The sequence below is a fragment of the Tinamus guttatus genome, unplaced genomic scaffold, assembly GCF_059628265.1.
Source record: "Tinamus guttatus ecotype Peru unplaced genomic scaffold, ASM5962826v1 Tinamus_guttatus_pri_ptg000065l, whole genome shotgun sequence".
Taxonomy (NCBI): domain Eukaryota; kingdom Metazoa; phylum Chordata; class Aves; order Tinamiformes; family Tinamidae; genus Tinamus; species Tinamus guttatus.
In genome coordinates, this window is record NW_028288599.1 from 1,515,959 (window position 1) to 1,529,706 (window position 13,748).

Consider the following 13,748-nt stretch of genomic DNA (forward strand, 5'->3'; position numbering starts at 1 on the left):
TTTTGGCAGGCACACTAATGCTGGTTTTAAGGAATGAAAAACAGAAGTTAAAAAAAAAGAAAAGAAAGATTAGAAAACTTGTTTTTCAAATACGTATCAAATGAAGGGTAGATTATGGAGAAGTTTGAAAACAGAAGTTAAAAAAGAAAGGGTGAAAAAATGGGCGCTGTCTTTTTTTTTAAAGATGGAGTGCAACTGAAAACAGCATGCAGCCAAAGGTCAGGGTCAAGAGTAATAGAATCCTGGCACTATGTGCTAGTTTATCTTCTACACGATGAACTCCTGCCAAGCCATATACACAATGTCGTACAGCAGAGAAAAGTGTCTGATGCATCTCCAGAGTATTTATGAGGGCTTCTGTTTTGAAGATAGTTTCTTAGGTAACAGAATAATAACATAATGGGACTATTTCTCATTTATCAGGGCCTTTTTTTTTTTTTCCTTTTTTTCCTTTTTGTCTTATTCTGCAAATTAAACTGTGATAACCAATTCCGCCTTCCTGGACTCCCTCTACCAGTTTTAGCAGTTTTATTTTATTTTATTTTATTTTATTTTATTTTATTTTATTTTATTTTATTTTATTTTATTTTATGATTTACTTTAAGAGAAAGATTTCTGTGGTGACAGTACAAGAGCTGATTCAAATAAGACAAGTCCTGCTCAGCACCTTCAGAAATGAATAGCTGAGCTGGAATGATAGGCATTAGCAATATTTAAAGGAGATGAAAGAAGTTCTTGACTAAGTTGTTGCTTCTTGAACTGTTTGTCTTCCTGTCTCTCATACAGTACTGTGCATTACGCTTTATTTCTTTTAGGCATGGTAGTATATTTATACGCTGCTTGCAAAGCCTTCCTTCTCTGTACAGTTAGAGCAGGATCCAGTAGTTTGTTTTTCTACATTTCCCCTTATTACATGAATATATAAATATTCCAAAACAAGATTTAGAAAACAGTTTATCCAAAGCAGAGCACATATTTTTAACCGAAAATCTTGCAGGTGTACAGCACGAAATGCAATAAAACAATAAGTCAGATGCTGATCCGTCACTGGGAACAAAATATCTTCATTAATGGAATGTGGATTAAACTCAAAGCAGCTGTTCTGTAATATTTATATTTCAGCCTCTCACAAACTTTTATTAGAGGACAAGTGGCATCACATTAACTGCAGCAAAAGAAAATTAATGTAATCACCTACCTAAGAGTAGCCTATGACTAATTTTCCAGCTCTGGCATTGCTCTCTTCAAATATTTGTCCATGTGACCATGAACATTACTTCAGAGATAAGGTAGCACACAACATGAGATGATGCCAGTTTCAAGGCTAATTTCAACAGGAGAATCCATTGCATTTAAATCTTTGTAACCACCTATAACAAAACCACCAGATACAGGCCTGGTTTAACTCCAGTAAATGAGCTGCTTCAGTGAGACTTGTGTCATAAGGGACTAACTTTACACGAGTCAGAAGAGCCCATAGAAGTCCTTAAGAACTGTAACTGCTGAAAAGGTACTTTCTTTGTTCTCAAACTCGATCCAGCTGAAATTCCATCAGTGGATTTTAAAGTAGCTGAACTTCAAGAAGTTAGGAACATAGAGTTCAACATTAGGAATTAATAGGTCAAGTAGCATGGAGAGACTCATAACACAAAGCAATTTAATGAAAGCTTCAGGTAAGTCAGGACACTGTTGTTGTTATCAAGCAGTCAACATTTGAGTGAGCATGTTCTGCTCCTCTCTTCAGTCAGCTTCCAGAACTCAGACCACCAGCAGCAGCAACAAAGCAGGGAAGTGACTGTAAAGCAGTGCTACATATTAAAACTACATCTATGTTGAGCTTCCCTGTCTGTCAAGACTAGTTTTCTCCTCTGAGACCTGGATGACTTCCTGCGCTGTCTGAAGCTTTATCAAACTCAAACCATTGTTGGAGCTCCTCATCCCAAAAAAGCAGTCAAAGTTTATAAATTGCACATTAGATGAAAAAAAAAACCCTGCACTTGAATAAATCCTGGGACTGATGCAGTTAGCTGTATGGGCAGCTTACAGTTCAATTTGTAAATGCAATCAGTATTGGAATCATGGAATCAAAGGGTATTACACAGATTGAACACCAGGCAATGGTGTTGCTTGCAAGAAGATAAAATAATATCAGGAAAAAAAAAAAGGAGTTTGAAGTTCCTTGTTTATCCTTCTTCAAGTTGAACGTCAGGTAGAGAAGAGTTTTTAGTACCACAGTTTGAAGGAGAATTTTAGTACTACTGTTTGAGATGTTCCTTGAAATGGTTGGCCCTCCAGTAAATGGCATTTATTTAACACTATTCAGATCCTTTTTCAAAATAGGTTAATTTAAGATACATGTTCTGTTTCTTAATATATTTTTTACTTAATTCAGGATTTGCTAGCCTCTTAAAAATATTTTGCTAAGCATTTCTCTTTCTTGAATGTAAATAATATTTTTGCAAAAGCAATGTAATCAACTCTTTCCTTCTACCATACAATTCTTTAAGTAGAGGGCTATGATGTGAAAAACAATGATTCCTGTGTGAAAATAATCTTACCCAGCTTGTAACAGAAATGCTAAACTGTAATATCTGCTTACCTGACCCAAAACCATCTCCTGAGAGTCTCAGGCAGAGCTCAGGACCCACACTGAGTTCTATTCTGAATCTCAAACCAATAATTTTTGAGACAATAATAAAATATAGCAAATTCAACTTTCTTAGCTTGAAACTGAAGCTGAATACTATTAGCAAGGAATATACAGAAAAGATAAATTGAAAAGTTACTGGCTTTGTATACAACCCAAAAAGCAATGTTTCTCTTGACAGGGAACACTGCTGTTGATTACCAGTGAGGGTTAATCTTGCTAGCTGTTGCAAAAGTCTGTATCCAAAATGTGCACACAGTAATGCTGGCTCTAATTATTACACTGTATGGAGAGATCAGTCAACTTTATTCCGAGCAATTCACTAACTTTTCTTTTGTGTAAACTTGGCACAGAAAGACTTTTACTATTGAACTAAATAAAACCCTCAGCACATGGCCATGGCCCAAGGGGACACTTTATCATTTGTATATAGAGAGACATTTGATTATAGCTTAATTATACAATATGCTGCTATTTATTTTCAATCAGTCTGCAAACTCCATAATTGTGGATTATTTACTGATGAACTACTTACAATCCATTATTCTATTATGTTAATGTATTCAAATCCAAAAACATACAAATGTTTAATAACCTAGTTTAAATCAGTTGAGTTTTTATTGGTCTTCAAGAAGAAAGATAGTAGAAACTGATGATTTGGTAAATCAGAATTATATGACAGTGGAAACAAGCTTTGTTTGGTTTCATTTTTTAAGTTTATAAAAATTATGCTCAATTTATCATATCATTATTTGCTACTGTATTTCTGGTTGTCATCTTCTCTGGATGGTATTTAATCAATTGCAGAAATCAAACATGTAAGATACTGGACAACATTTCCCAAAGTTCTAAATAGTGGGATTTTCCAAATCATATAAATGCTTCCTAATTGCCCCTTTTGACTCCTAATTTTGAAATTATAAACATCAGCTTTCCCCTTTCTCTCACTTCCTTACTCAGTTTCTCCTTGCCCCCAGAGAGAATTACATAAAATATTTGGGTTTTAGCCAGTTCATTTTCCTGAGTTTTCACAGGGCTTGAACTCCATTTTCTATGGAGGGACCTTAGTCAAGGGGCTATAGACTCTTCCGAAGTGGCACTTTCCTGCAATGTAAAAATTTTAATAAATCACTGGGTCACAGAGGAAAAAGTTAGAATCACCAAATAATCTGAAGGCTGAAGTGCTGCATGGGGAGGCTTAGGTGCTAGAACTTTCTTACATTGATTCAGAAAATTATCTGTTCCAAAACTGTCCAGAGAAAATATGGATTAGAATAATTTATAACCCAGATAATTCAGGAATTATTACTTTTGCTGGGGAAAGAGGGAGAGAAAATTGGAGATAGGTGGTCCACTTCTGCATGGCAAGCTCGTTTGTCAGAATGAGCTGATTTGCATCACCACAACATTAAGAAAGGCACTGGACTCTCACAGTTGAGTATGAAGTCTGAAAAAGGATATGCCAAATATGGCTTCAGAAGCACATTTTACTTCAGAACCAGGGATAGAACTTTTTCTTCTTTCCATTTTTTTTTTTTTTTTTTTTTTTTTTAAGCAGGCCTTTCCAGAAGTCCCAATGTAGATATCCACAGAGATAAAGGCACCAAGGATTTGCCAGTGCACTCGATCTTGACAGTCTGTTTCACTTGTATTATTAATCAGTTTCACTTGAGTTTGCAGATTTCTGTGTCTGCAAACTTCTGAGTCTTCTCAACTCTGAAGAGATCACCTTCTCATCAAAATAAACTATCAGCCAGCTGCATACTATTGACGTGATGGTAGATAATTTGGCAGTGAAATAAAATTAGGACTCTGGCTTCCCTAGAGTGAGAGGACCACAAAAATGCACTATTGGTTTCATTTTTTATACTGCTGAAGACTAATTCATAACCCTCAAGACAGTTTCCTACTAAAGCTCTTTAAAGTTTCAGCCTATTGACAAAGATAATAATTTTGAATTAAACATATCAGGTAAGAAAGCAGGAGATCACACCCAGCGACTGTTTCTCAGACTAACTTTTCTTTTATGACTACACAGAGCATTCCTCTATAATGTAAGCTATAGAATTGGACACAAGATTTATATGCTAAATTATGCATGTAAGTATGACAAAGTAAATCACTCCTTTAATATGGTAATAAAACATTATATTAAGGCTTCAATATAAATGGCTTGTACAGAGGTTAGTAATTGTATACTGGATATTAAAAGCATATTACATACTTTAGTAGTATTTGTTATGTATGGTTACAAGCACATTAGTAGGTGTTATTGATCTATTCATTTTATAAAAACCTCTAAGAGATGATTTACTATTTACTAAAATGGTTATTGCTCATGTATCAACTCTTTAGATATTATTTATAGGTGTGCCATAATGTTAAGGGAAATGACTATATCAGGTATAACAGACCAATACTGTAGTTGTTTCTGCCTGTAGGTTTACCAAAATCAGTTCATTAACACCTGGACAAATTTTAGATCTTTTTAATCATGGCTGAAGTTTTTAGAGTCCAGATGAAAATGAAAATGATAATGATATTCAGAGATTCTGAAATCAAGTATTGGAGAACTATAGTGTTCACTATTTAAACTATTTCCCGTAATCTAAAACACTAAGTCACACAGGGGGCCACATTGCTGGCTTGTTTTGCAAGGGAAAGAAGAACAGCTGATTTTGCATTTTCTACACCACCTTTGTTCCCACTGGGATGTACACAGTAGATCTGACTAGTAATGATGAGTGTGAGCTTCAAGCTAACAGCACATAAATGTCCAATGTGTTTCAAGACTGCCAAGGCACATCTCTCTTGTTATGCTTGTACATTCGTAGTGAACAGAAATTCTGAAAGCAAAAATACTCTGGCAGCTTGAAATCCAGAAAATGTGAGAAAATGTAGTAGAACTGATGCCAGGATTTGTGGTGTGTTTTTATGTCCATGTACTTATAAAGTATGACATTACATATACATAAATACATGCACATGCTTTTTAATTTAGTTACAGTTCTGATAACTTTAAAAATTGTCCATGTACAACTAAAAATAATAAAATACTTAACATTTCTGCCTCTAAAAACAGAGTATTTTTATCATTTAAAATAATGATTGGAAAATGGTGAAATCAATATGTTAATCAAGAAAGCATCAGCAAAGTGCACCCAGAAAATCATTATCCAACCCTTATTTTCAATGCATATTGAAAATTTAAGCACTAAAAGGCATGCAAAAATCTGTTTTAAGGAAGTGATACTTTACAGAAGGATTTCGTGGATTTCAGCAGAGAGAACTAACATTTAAAACAAACAAACAAAACTTCACAAAGTTTGCCCAAGCTGAACATAAGGTGAATGGATATTCTGGCTGCGCATATGACCAGCATAATTTTGAGCACTATTGATTTCTGAGCCAAAATGACTAGGTGGATAGGTGTAGCTAAGTTTGCTTTCTCATCTTGGTATCTAAGCTCTGCTAGTTATTTAGGTTCCTTCTTCAGGGAAAGAAGAATGCATAATTCTCCAGAAGGTTTTTCATTCTTTAGAAACTGAATGAATTTCCCTGCTGGAGAAGTTCCTGTTCAATTCTTCATTTTCAGTGGCAATGGAATTTTAGATGCATTTCACAATTAGGTGAAATGAATTCTGTCATTTAATCTATTTTTTCTTCTACATTTTAAATTTTTTTATTTAAACATGGTTCTAGATAAGTCATTTAAAGAGGACTTATAGGTGAATTTTACTCATTTGCTGGTTAAATACAAAATATATTTGTAAGTAGATGTTTTCTGTCATTTTTCATCCTTTGAATAATGCTACTATTACCTATTTTCAAAATGACTATGCTTTTAATTACTAAAGTAACATTTTATCATTATTATTGTTTGTCCTCCTAAAAATGTTTATGTGATATCTTTCCATTTATCATCTCTTATAGTTGCTTTTCCCAAAACACTTAAATTCAATCCTAATTACCCACTGTGATTTTCAGAAGTGAATGCTTTGGGGCTAAATTCTCCACTTAAATACCCCCTTTATGCCTCACCACTGAGTTGCCTGCATGTAACAGATCTCAACGTGGCCCACAGCATTTTTGGGTTATATCTTGGCCATTAATCTTTCTTTATTGCAGTATGTTAAACAAACTGTTAAAAATAATGGTAGCTGGCAATGAAAAAGTGTGGTGCCCTTTAAGAGGCATTGTTTGAACTGATATTTAAAGATTTCTAATTCTCTGGGGTCAGGAAAGTAACATTTTCATGTTTTTACAAGTCGTTTCGCAGCAAGTCTTATATTGTCCAGAAATGATGTTTAAAGTTTCAATAGCTTCTGGTTCTCTGTGCCACATCACCTTGCAATTGCCCTCAAATTGTTTCTGAATCACGTTTCCTCTGGCAAGGAGTGGTAACCCTCATTTTATATTACATTGTACAATGTACAGTGCTCTCACCCTACACATAACAATGTTAATGTCAGAATGAAAAATGATAAAGCATAAATTAAATAGCAACCATATGTTTTCTGTAACATATCTTTTTTCTTTTTCTTTTTTTTTCCCTTGTTTTCTGACCCAGGTAAACAATTTCCTTATATCTCCTGCTTAGATCTGCATTGCATCCCCCAGATTTGCCTCATAAGCACCAAAGAGCAAGCATCTTGCATGTGTACAGACAGCTGAATTAGAACGTCTGTTAACATAAAGTGATGGTGCTCACTGCCCCCAAACAAGCTTTTCCTTTTAACCAAAAGCTTGTTAAATAACGTATCTTCCATCAGGCTATGGTCATTTTAGAGCTTTACAAACAAACTTAAGCTTCCAGTCCATGTTATGACAAAGAACAGTGAATCTTTCCATGGGATTAATCTATTAAACCCTTTGTAAATTATCTGAACAAATAAATGTTACAAAATTCTACTGGTTGGGCTCCCCACCCTCCTCCTCCCCCAAACTCCACTGGCAAGCGGAAGTTGCTCTGTGTATATCACATTCTCTAAATAGGAGGCCATCCAAAAGCTACAGAAATCATTACAATAAAACACAAGTCACTAGTTTCCTCCGGTGCAGAAGGGAGAATTTCCATGGGCCGAGGTCCTCTCTGCGCATGCAGCTGTGATGTGGTGGAGCACAGGCCAGCTGGTGGGCCAGAGTCATCGAGATTTTTTCTCCGGGATGCGATTTTCTTCTTTTCCCCTGGAAGGCGATCTTTGAACCATGGCCACCCTTTGCTTGCAGCACACAGGCTGCTGTGATGATGTGAGCAAGCGCAGTGTGCTGGTCCTTGTGGAGCAGCCAGACACTGCGTGGGATGGATCGATCCTCTGTTGCATTGCTGAACAGATTCTCTAGCCTGGTCTCACCTTGCATCCAAAAGCTACGCTTTTTGCCCTCTCCAGAATGTCTCCTTTGCTGTCCTTCCTGCCTGCTTCACAGAAACCTTTAGTCAAGCACGCACGCAAAAATAATAATCATAAAAAAATCTTACAAAATCTTCATTCCTATGTGCCATCATATTTGCTCCCTCTGTGCTGTGTATCATTTTTGCCAACTCCTTGTGCTCATATATTTGTTTGCTAGCTGTTCAGGGCAATTTGTCCTGCCTACCCCCATGTGTGGTATGTTTTTCTCCTAGAGCATAGTGCTGGAGAGAGGTTCAAGCCTGGCTACAAGCAGTATCACTGCACCCGTGAAAACTGCAGTAGCAGTTAGCTGAGAAGTAGGATCTATTTCCCAAGGAGCACAACTGCATTAGATTCAGTTGCGTTTGGGCTGGTACACATGCTTTGCACAGTTAGATGTAAACTGAGGGCGAGATTCATGGCAGTCAAATAGAGATAGGCGATTTGTCTCGCAATAGGAAACAGGGATGTCCAAAGGAGACATTTTAAGATGGGAAAAAAAAAAGCTTCTGGAAGTACTTAAATGTCACTTTTGATTATAGGTATAGTCTAGAGAACAAGCCTGGATTAGTGTTTGGCTTTCATGTGGCTGAATTTAGGTGAGCTCAATCCATGCTGTGCACCTATGACATCTAGCACTTTCCAATAATTACCTTAGCACTGAAATGTTATTCAACTTTAAGTTTTAACATTTTAATGCTTTATTTTTTTTTCAGAAGTGCAGTGTCATTTTTTTCCTATATCAGACAATTTTTATATGAATTCAGATTTCTGAATATACTAAACAATGATCTACTCAGCTCTCCAGGAAATATATCAGTGCTTAAGGCTGTTAGAAGAACCAAAAATCATGACAGACTATTCAAGAGTAAAATCAACATTCTTTGGTTTTGGCTCTGGATGCTAGGTAAGAGGTCCTAGTATTTAACAGTTAAATGAGAAACAATAAGCAATATAGCACAAGAATAATGAAGAGAAAGAGTTGTAAAACAATTCTATATTAAATGTCATGTACTCAGCAGGTTAGACTGATTAGATCTAGCCACAATATTTGTAAGACTTGCATAGGAAAGCAAGATCTTACTTTTTTTTTTTTTTTTTCCCCCCCTCTGGTAGAGAAAAAACACCATTAAGGAAAAATATTCTAGATATTGACTTATACATACACATATATATTATAATTTGTGTGTACAATATTAAAGACTGGTCTGAGATATGCGCTTCAAATCCTAAGCTAGATTTTAAAGTCTATTTGGATCTGAAGTTCTAGTTCTACCTATAAAGATATAGGTTTCAAGGAGAATGCTATTTAATTTGGCTAGAATTATCAAAGCAACCTGGAAAAATGATAGATACCAAATTTCCTCTGATTTTACTGCACAACCCTATTAAACATCTTGGAAAGTTCCATCCTTTATAACATGGAATTAGAAACTGGATAGACAAAAATTGGTACCCTGGAACACCTTTTAAATCTTTAAACAGATTGAGATAGACATTTCTCCAAAGCAGTCCTGCTTCTTTGTAAAGAAGGTACAACACCTTGCTTCTCTGAGCTCAGGAACACTCACCAGGGAGATTTCACTGTGCTTCTTGTTTCCTCCCCTTACCAAGAAGAGATCTTTCTCTCATGAACTCAATCCCAATTCTTTCTCTGAGACTCCCTTGGCTTGCTGTTCCCTTCTGAATTTTTTTTTCCTTTTTTTTTTCTTTCATCCTTATATCCTTCTCTCAAATCCCAACCCTGCATTTAGCAAATCACTCCCACTTTGGGCAATATAGCCAGCTCCTACTATAGCCTTGCATATGGCTTCCTCTGGGTGGAGGCACCTATTGCCTCGCTATCCCTTCCAGAAAGGGGCTCTGATTGCATTATAAACTCATTGTAAATGAAAAACAGCTGTTACACACCCCAGTGAGGTTTAACTCAGCTTATCATGGTAGGAGTTGATGCTCCTCGCCCATTGTTTTCTGCTTCATTTTTCTGCAAGTCATCCCTCACTCTGGTCATAAAAGTGTCTGCATGAAATTCGGTCAGAAATAAGATTAGTCCGTATGGATGTCTGCGCTGCATATGGACAAGCACCGTGCAGGTTTGCCTGAGCCTCTCCTGTTACAGGGGCTTCTGCCCACGTGGCCACATGCTGAATTGCCTAGAGAGATAACCTGAGTGCTCAGAAAGCCAGTGGATTGTCACAGTCCTTTCATTAACAACATGAGACAAGTCTTTCCAGCACAGAACTAGATTGACATGAGCTTGTGTTTTGGCCTGCTAGATACAGGATCTTCACAGCATGCTATAGCTCTCATACAGCATATACTATATCCTACAAGACCCACAGCAACTGCCATCCTCTTCATAAAGATTAAGTCTTTAAAACATGAGTATTGATACTATCCAAATATGACAGGGTATCCTTGCACTTTGTGTGTGACCTCTGGCATTTTTGGCCACTTGAGCATACTTTTAGAATAGCATTGAATAGACACTCACTGCTCACAAATAGCAAGACAATTCGTAACAGAGACTGCAGCTTAAACAGGCAGGCAATTTTATACAAGGGCTGGGTAGAGACACGGAGAAATCCTTACGTCTTTTTCCAGTCTTTGGATGCCCTTTCTGTCTTTGTCTTGCTGGAAGACAGAGCTGTGAGCATTGGCTCTGGCTGCCAGCATGAGATTATTCCATGCCCTGAGTTAAACACGTAAGCATTTGAAGGACTGAGAGCATCATTCCTAAAGCTTCAATAAACTTTACAGTAGAAATAAGTTTCCCCTAACCTCATTTATTTAAACAATCTATATTGTTTTATATAGAGGAAACTATCCAATGCAAATACAGCTAAATATTTTAATGGTTTATACATTCATTTTTGAAAGTTTTCTTTCAATTTGTTAACTTTTGTTTCTTTGAACTGGCTCAACCTACTCATTTAATCCCTTGGGCTTTCAAGGGACAGCTTGCAGAAAGTTATATACACAAATATAACAAACATTTCAAATAAAGCACAATGCATAAAGCAGAGAAAGGGAAAAATTTGAAAACAGCTGCTAGATTTAACACTAATAGTTTTGAAAGATTTTGGCTTAAAGGTTAAGAGTATCTTATGACAATAAGCAGACTTTGTATATAATGTCAACAGTCCTGTTGCAACATGTCCAGTTTTAATTTATTCTTGTTCGCTTGCATAAGACAAATAATATAATTATGTATGTCTGGTTCATGACATTCAAGTTGGAAAAAAATCAAGTAAATCTTTTTTTTTTTTTTTAAGAATAGCGAGCTCTAAAGCCTTTGGCCTATGTCCCTTATTAACATTAGAAATATTTTTGTCTGAAAGTGATAACCTGTAAGTTTGCAAGTATTTGTTTATTTTGATCAGATTTCATCTTTTTGAGCCTTTTTGCTTCTGAATAAGCTAGCCGCAACTAGTATCCTCCTTAGGATTTCTTTTTTTTTAACATTCACAGAGCACTTTATATGAAACCAATTTCCTGACTAGCAAAAAAAAAAAAAAAAAAAAAAAGACTCTGAAGATCTAAAGATTCCAGTCATCAAACTATGAAGCTTAATCTGAACTAGTTAGACATGTTGACCTTCCATTAATTTCATCGTTGGAGCTCTTTGCATGAGAGTTGGGATCCTTTTTCACATGGTCCTAGCTGCCTGGTATAATGTAGGCATTTAGCATAAACTAATTATGTCATCTTCTATTATATAACATGGGGAATCAGGTACCTCTACAAAACCATAGACATATATTTCTTTGATGCTCATGTGAAGATGCGAGACTAAATACCAGAGGTGCCTGTATCTTTATTCCTAATGGAATCTAGTTTATACTTTACTTCAGATATATAGCTTTCAAGTAGCTTTAGGTAAGTGACATGACATCTATTCCAGGTGGAAATATGGACTTTTAATACAAATTAGTTTATCTATTTCAAATAAAAATAGCAATCCATGTTAACAGTTTCAAAAAATGCTTTTCAGTCTCTTAGAGAGGATATAACAGGATATAAATCTGTGTTTAGTTTTAAAATGCATTTATTTTACACTGAAGACAACTCTGTCTTCAGTAGAAAATTTCCTGAGTTAAATGAAATCAAAATCTCAATCAGGAAAAAAATTCTAATAATACAAAATGGACAGAGAAACTAAGGTCTAATATAGAATACATAGGCTTAGTATGAAATGTGCATGCAGAGTTTGGAAAGTACACTAGTGACATGTAACTATGTAATGATTCCAAGCATTTTCTTTTGGATGATATTGAGACTTTATAAAACAAACATATGCTCATGCTAATACTGTTTTGAAGTAAATGTATTAATACAAAAATGTCCAAACAAATGTGCCAGATTTCCTCGGGGTCTAACTCCCACAGCAGCAGCAGGAATAGTCCAGAGTGTTTGAAACACTTTCCATAGGAGGGTATTTACCATGCCAAGAATCAAACTGGAGCGATGTGTGGCTGTGGCGGCACAGGAACCTCTGCAATGCAGGATCCACAAGAGCTGGATCAATCCTCAAAGGGAAGGTGTCCAAGTGCTTCTCCTCAGGTGCTTGGTGCACCATAACCAGGAGCACAAAAAAACAGCAATTTTGCTTTACAGGAAGGAGTTACCAGTGTTGCAGGGACAGAGATCAGGAAAACCTTCTGATTTGTTAGAAGGGAGGAAGAAAGAGGCTTAACAGTGAAAAGATCTATGCCTTTGTGGTCACTGTCACTATGTGGAAGCCAAAGGCATCACCCTCAACACAAAGGACGGAGCAGGGCAATGATCCAACCAACAGTGTTGGTTGCAAAACAGCAACAAATGTGCTCCTCCAAACCCCATGGACCTACACCGATCCAGGTAAATTCATCCCACCTCTATTCTCAGACATGGATTTACTAGAGAAGACACAGAAGAAATGGGAGAGGAAACACAGGGGCAAATCTGGCTGCTCCCATTGCAACTCATTAGTTCAGTGCATAAAACCCCAGGCCCTCCTGCAGCGTCAAATTCACTGCCTTCCCCTCATACTGGAACTTTGTTCCTTACCAAGTAAATTCAACATTAACCCCTCAATTCAGATATTCCTCAAGCAAAGTTCCTGGCTTGCATATCTGTGTGAGTGTGTGTAAGTATATATATGTACATGTAGACACACACATTCATCCATATATACACATATACATATATATTTCCATGAAAACAAAATTTTTATTCCATTTATTTCCTATTTTTATTTACCTTTTCTTTATAATAAATTATTTGGAATCCTTTTTTTTTTTTCCCCAGCCTTTTCTTGGGTAAAATGCTAAATGCCTTTTCTTGCTTTATTACTTCCTTTATAGAAGTCAAATTGTTGAATCACTTTAAATCCTCAGTCAGGAGCAAGTCACAGAGTTATAAAATGGTCCTGTTGATGGAGCAGTCCAGCGCTGATAGCACGGCTAATGATTGCAGATCTACTTTTAGATTGGATTTGTGCACTGCAGTCCTTTTACCTGCTCATAAAATATAAGTGGCGTTCGCAAAAGAAAAAAAAAAAAAAGGGGCAGCCCACTTAGGAAGTCTCTTAACAGTTTTTTTGAGCTTAAATGTACATTCCTTTAAGTACCTGTTAATTACTTTACTGTGATGATGCGCACCTGTACAATGTCAGTCTACCCACAGAGTCTGCCCATCAACCATTTACTGCCCCTGATTCACAGTCT